Below are 5558 nucleotides of genomic sequence, written 5' to 3'. Positions count from 1 at the left end.
AATATATCTATGTTCTAAAGTAGAAAGAATAATTTATTACCTATGCAACACAAAAAAATTAAGCCATGTTGCAGCCACATCTCAGCATTAGCTCTGCCACCTTCTGAGAGTGTTCTTACCAAAGAGAATTCTAACTTTGGGTTTTTTTATGAAAATATGTTTTCTGGGATGGGTTTTATTAAGATGAGCTGAAGTTTATATTTATTATATTCTGTGTGAGGTTCATTACCAAAATAGTTGAACAGTCACAGATGTGAACCCTCTGTGATATTGTCCCTGTTTTTCTCATAGAAATGTTGTATCCTGAGACTCCAGACTCTTTTGTCTGGGAACAGGATCTGGCTTGCCTGATTTGGAAAGCACCTTATGCCTTAGCAAATGTGCTTTCAGGATGGAGTTAGCATTTCAGTAACTCTTCAGATCTAACTGAGACTGGGAGCCATGGGGTTCCAGTGCCTATGACATCTACCTCTGCAGCCACTTGGCCAAGGTTGTTTACTCTGTTACCAGAGCTGGGGCCATGGTACAATGTGAAAGAGAATATTCTTGATGTTAATGCAAAATGTTAATGAAACATTCTTGATGTAATGAAAAAAAAAAGGAAGATGATGAGGCAAAGCTGAGGAGAGAGGAGAAACTCGTTCAGAAACCTCTCAACCTTGTTGTTTTGTGTGACCTGGGAAGCTAAGACATACAGACATGCTGTGACAGGCATATGCCAGCATAGTGATGTGCTCTGAATAAACTTAATTCCCATCAGGACACAGGAATGGTTGCAAGGTCATGCCAAAGTCTACCTTGTCTGGGGGTCTGCCTCTGAGTGTGGCCAAGAGCCACACAGGGCAGATAAAGCATGAGCTTCTGGAGAACGCTGCCCAGACCACTGTCTGCAGACAAGATGAAACTTTTGTTTTTCCCCTGTAGCTGCTTTTTCTAGACTGCTAGTTCATGGAATTGCCTTATAATAGACCATGGGTCTGATCAGACTTTTCTTCTTAAGGGGAGACACTGGTGACTTTGTTTAGCCTTGTTGTAAGTGGTTGAAATAACAAACCCAGTGAAACCACAAACCCACTTTGTGTGCCAGAGCCCTGTGGTAAAATGTCTGCAGAGCTTTAAAAATGCAACACAGAAAATGGAAAGCTTCTGCCACGTAAAGAGCACTCACTCAAGCCATTGACTGCTGTGTATCAAGTTAGAGATACATTTCATGCATGAAAGGGATAACTAGATTGCTATAGAGGATGACTGCATTTTCCATGGAGGGAATTTATACTTTATCTAGTAGTTGTGACACGAAACCCTTTTGCAAACCACTCTGTCCAAATACTAAAGGGCTTTTTTTTGCAGAAGGACAGAGCATCTGCAGAAGCTGTCAAGAATTGATGTGCTTTTGCCTCAAGTCAGAGTAATGTATTGACTTTCAGCGTGATTAGGATGGACTTTTGCCCAGAACAAGAAAATTGGTTCTGAATGAAAATTGCTCTTCAGAAGTGGTTTTTTGTTAATGATGTTATTATTATTTTATTTTAATGTAATTAGGGTTATGTTCTTAAATCATAATTGTCATTGTTATACTTCCCTTAAGTCAGCATAGCATTACATTTAGTGGTCTTAGTAATGATGTAAAGGGATTGTGAATCTCACCTGCCATGGATAGAGCCTTCTGTTTCTACATAATTTGGTTGTGCTTGGAGCAGAAATTGTCCTGGAGATGCCTCAGAAAGATAGTGTCTTGATCATAACAATTACCTGAGACTGAAAAGCCATCTGGTTAAAATCGAGTCTTCTTATGTGCTTTATGTACCATCTTTGAAGGATATTCCTCCTTCCCTCCTGAAAAATTAGAACAACTGACCTGTTTAAGCATTTTCCTAGTCATACGATTTAATAAATTGGTTTTTAATAGCTGCATTGGGCAAAGAACTATTTGAGTTGAGCCTGTGGTGACCATTTTCCTGCAGCATTGGGATGTTAGATAATGAATCTCTCTGTTCCAAGGACCTTGGGAGCCAGGGAAGGGTTCACTAGACAGGCCCAGAGGGTACATTTCTAGGTGTATTTTAATGTCTTGAAGGAGAGCAGCATAGCAGGATCCTGTGGAAAAGTTGACCTTCCTGTCTTGAGAAATAAGGATACCATAAGTGATAAAAGAAAAACCCCTCTGTGTTCCCTCTCCCTCTCTAGTAATGAAGTAACACTACAAGGAACAGTCTAGCCTTCAATTTAATTTCAGTCACTCATGCATTTTTTACCCATGACATCACCCTGAATGATTAGGAAATTATAACCAGGATGTGAACTCAAGCAGAAGCTTAGGGACTTTTCTTTGTCACAAGGAACAAGAAATGACGTGACTCATGCCATTTTTCAACAGGTCTCCCGCTGGGTATTTGTGTCCCATGCTGCACTTGGGCCAACCATCTTTCAAACTGCTCCATGTCAGATTAAGTGGAAAGGAGACCACAGCCAGCACATGAGAGGCAGTCTGGCTGGGCAAGTGAGTAAAAGGAAGACATGTTTGAGTGACGAGATCAGCGAGGTGTCATAGCAGCCCAGGTGAGCAAAGATCAATGATGAATTGACCTACAATGAAATCAACTTTGGTATTACTCCACCTTTACCTCTCCCTTCAAAAATATGACCATTAGCCTTGTTTCAAAGTAAAAGAAAATCAAAAGCCATTTTAATTTTGCCAGAGGAAAAAGATTAGGAAAAAAAATCTGAATTCTCGCACTTTTGTGCTGTGATAACATCCATGCTTCCCATTATAGGTTTGAAGATTGGCTTTCTGAGTGTGGCTCTGTCAGCAGATGATGCCAGTCACTTTGAGAAATGCCTGGTCAGGTTTCTATCATAACTCACTGTCTTGTAAATATGTTTAATTTCTGTTTTAGCAGAGACTGTCTTCTAGCAGAAATACAGATATTTCTGCATTTATCCTTCACAGAAGTCATAATGCTTCTGGAGATTACAGACAGGCATTACAAATACCTCCCTCCAAGCCTCACTCTCTGCGAAGTTCAGTGTCATCTGGCAGGAGAAGACATCAATCACTACAGAGAAGCACAGGCTAATGTTTCTAAGCCAGTCCAGGCTGCTATCTGCTTCCCAAATAGCTTATCCTATCAGTTCTTTTTATTGAGATTGATTCCTCATATTTTGCTAGTTCGAGGATATACTCCATTTATATTTATCTTGTACTGTAAAGCTAATAAACAACATTGTTACTGTAGTTATTTTACGAGCCAATTTCTTAGTACCCAAGGGTGTTTTTATTACTTCCCTTTTGGCCTTTCCTTCAGAGTACTGAAAGTATACAATGCAGGTGGAAGAAGTGTTGTACACACTTTGTATCAAAATTCATTGACTGATTAGTATTATTTCTTTTTTTTATATCTTTCTTTTATAGCTTTTTGTTTCTCTAGTTCTGCCTAGAAAACTAACTATCCATGGAGGTTGGAGGCTAGCCTGAAGACAGCTCTAGTTTAATTTCATGTTTTCCATATCACCTGTATGAAACAGAGAATAGCCAAGATGCCTTGTCCCACTGATGTTTGATGATAGGTCAATCACACAGATTATTATGAGGCAGCAAGGTTGGCCACTGCAGCCACTCTCATCCTGCTAGGGATATTTTCTGTGCTGCAGATGTTTCCCTGAGAAAAGCTACTCCCAGTGGAATGAAGTAAATATAACAATGGAGAACTGGATGGGGAGCATTAGAAGATACTCTGTTTCTCACCTTCTACATTCAATTCAGCATCACTTTATGCCTGCAAAGCATTATATCTGAAATTTTGGGTTAATAATTAGCTATCAGAGAACTCAGTGAATTTTCTGTCAGGCTGAACATTGCACGGATATATATGAGCATTTGTACCTTCAGCTTGTTATGGAAGATAACTTATTTACAGAAGGAAATTTTCATCCAGAAAATTAGGAACTGAACATGAGGCAAAATGACATAAAGTTGGTCTCATTTCATTTTTGACAATGAGTCTATAGGCTGATGAAATCCATACTGCTATGATTACTCTGAAGTTGTCTTAAAACATGTGATCTAGTGGAGACTACACATACCTTCATTATTGTCAATTAGTGCAGAACAGTGTAAAAGATGAGCCAACAACCTAGGCCCAGAGGCTTCTCCAGTAAGTGAACTGATTGTGTCAGTCAGAAGGGACTCCAGATTTCAGGGCCAGGAGGGGCCACTAGATCACCGGGTCTGACTTCTTAAATAATACAGGCCACAACTTTTACTCTGTAACTTGTATCTTCATAATATCCTCTTTTCTCACAGATGGATGATTAGGCAAGAAAATAGTAAAACAAAGGGAACAAGTAGAAAGTAAAACAAAGGCACATCTGTCTTCAAAAATATGAAACAGCTACAGCCTGGGTACCCTGACACAGGAGCACACTGACAAGGCTGACCCCCTTCTATCAGCCTTGAAGCCCAGTGGAGCAAGACAGGTGGTAAGTCTATCTAGATCTCTTTAATTCTCAAACAGACACTGCTAGTCTGGGATGAAAATAGCCCACCTGGAGAGTATTGAAACCCTATCAATGCTGAAGTGTCAATAGGTCTGTCAGTGTTGGCATTTTGGAGGCAGCATCTCCTGGGTGTGAAATTGGTCCTAATCTGGGAAAAGGACCTGGGAAAAGGTTCCCTCTTTAGCGTATAGTTCCCTCTTTAGTGTATAGTAGACTTATACACTTACCGTGTATGGATTCTCACTGCTATTTATATATTAAAAAAAAATAATTTCTTGAGAATAATGCTTGTATAGTTCCTTATATTTTGTAGCATTCAAGACAGTGATTGTTATAGATGTCCTTCACGAGACCGTGTCTCAGTCTCTTGAATGGCTGTGAGTATCTGAGGGACAGCACTGTAAACCAGTGCCCCCAAGAGTGGAGCTGGGAAACCAACCATCAGCTGCATGTTGGGTTGTTAGTGGTTAATCCAAAGCCTTCCAGTATTCAGAGGAAAGATTAGACAGACAAAGAGTGACCCTCATAGCTTTCTAGGGACACTTTGAACCTAAACAGACCAAAGAGGAACTGGAGGATTTGTGGACCCAGCCTTATGTCCAGTAGATAAGCTCGATCAGATTTGATACTCTCTTTTTCGTCTCATGACAGAGCTCCATACTGAGAAATTTTTACTCTGTTACTCTTTCCAGTTAATGACTGTCTTTGATGAGATTTCATCTGGAGTCACTCACCCCTTAAAGACACAAAGTCCAACTAAATTAAATTTAAAACATGACCATGTCTTACTTTAACACATCTGTATTTATCAGTTTATAAATTTTATCTTATTTTTTTCCTAGAAAAGGACCTAAAACTAGCTTTAAAGAGAACTACAGGGCACTTCTTGAAGTGCCAAAAAAAAGTATTTTCCTTCAGGTCTAACTTAGGCTCTGGGAAAATAATTTCTTTCTTAATGTGATTTTAAATTACTAATTTCTTCAGTGGCTTTAAATTACTCTGCAATAAACAGTACATAACCTTACCTAAAAGGAGGCCTTTTATTCTCAGTCTTATAATCT

At 39.4% G+C, this 5558-nt stretch overlaps 1 long non-coding RNA gene across 1 annotated transcript; it reads left to right on the top strand.

The window, feature by feature from the left end:
- The first annotated feature begins 510 nt into the window (after positions 1–510).
- On the top strand, positions 511–4388 carry LOC113945165. Its single transcript, XR_003526971.1, has 4 exons — positions 511–523; positions 1351–1408; positions 2378–2559; positions 4304–4388. It is a non-coding gene; the product is annotated as an uncharacterized LOC113945165 (long non-coding RNA).
- The last annotated feature ends 1170 nt before the right edge of the window (positions 4389–5558 follow it).

The sequence above is a fragment of the Corapipo altera genome, unplaced genomic scaffold (genome assembly GCF_003945725.1).
Source record: "Corapipo altera isolate COAL_440 unplaced genomic scaffold, ASM394572v1 44, whole genome shotgun sequence".
Classification (NCBI taxonomy): Eukaryota; Metazoa; Chordata; class Aves; order Passeriformes; family Pipridae; genus Corapipo; species Corapipo altera.
Note: the sequence above shows the minus strand (reverse complement) of the source record. Positions and strands in the feature narration are given on the sequence as shown.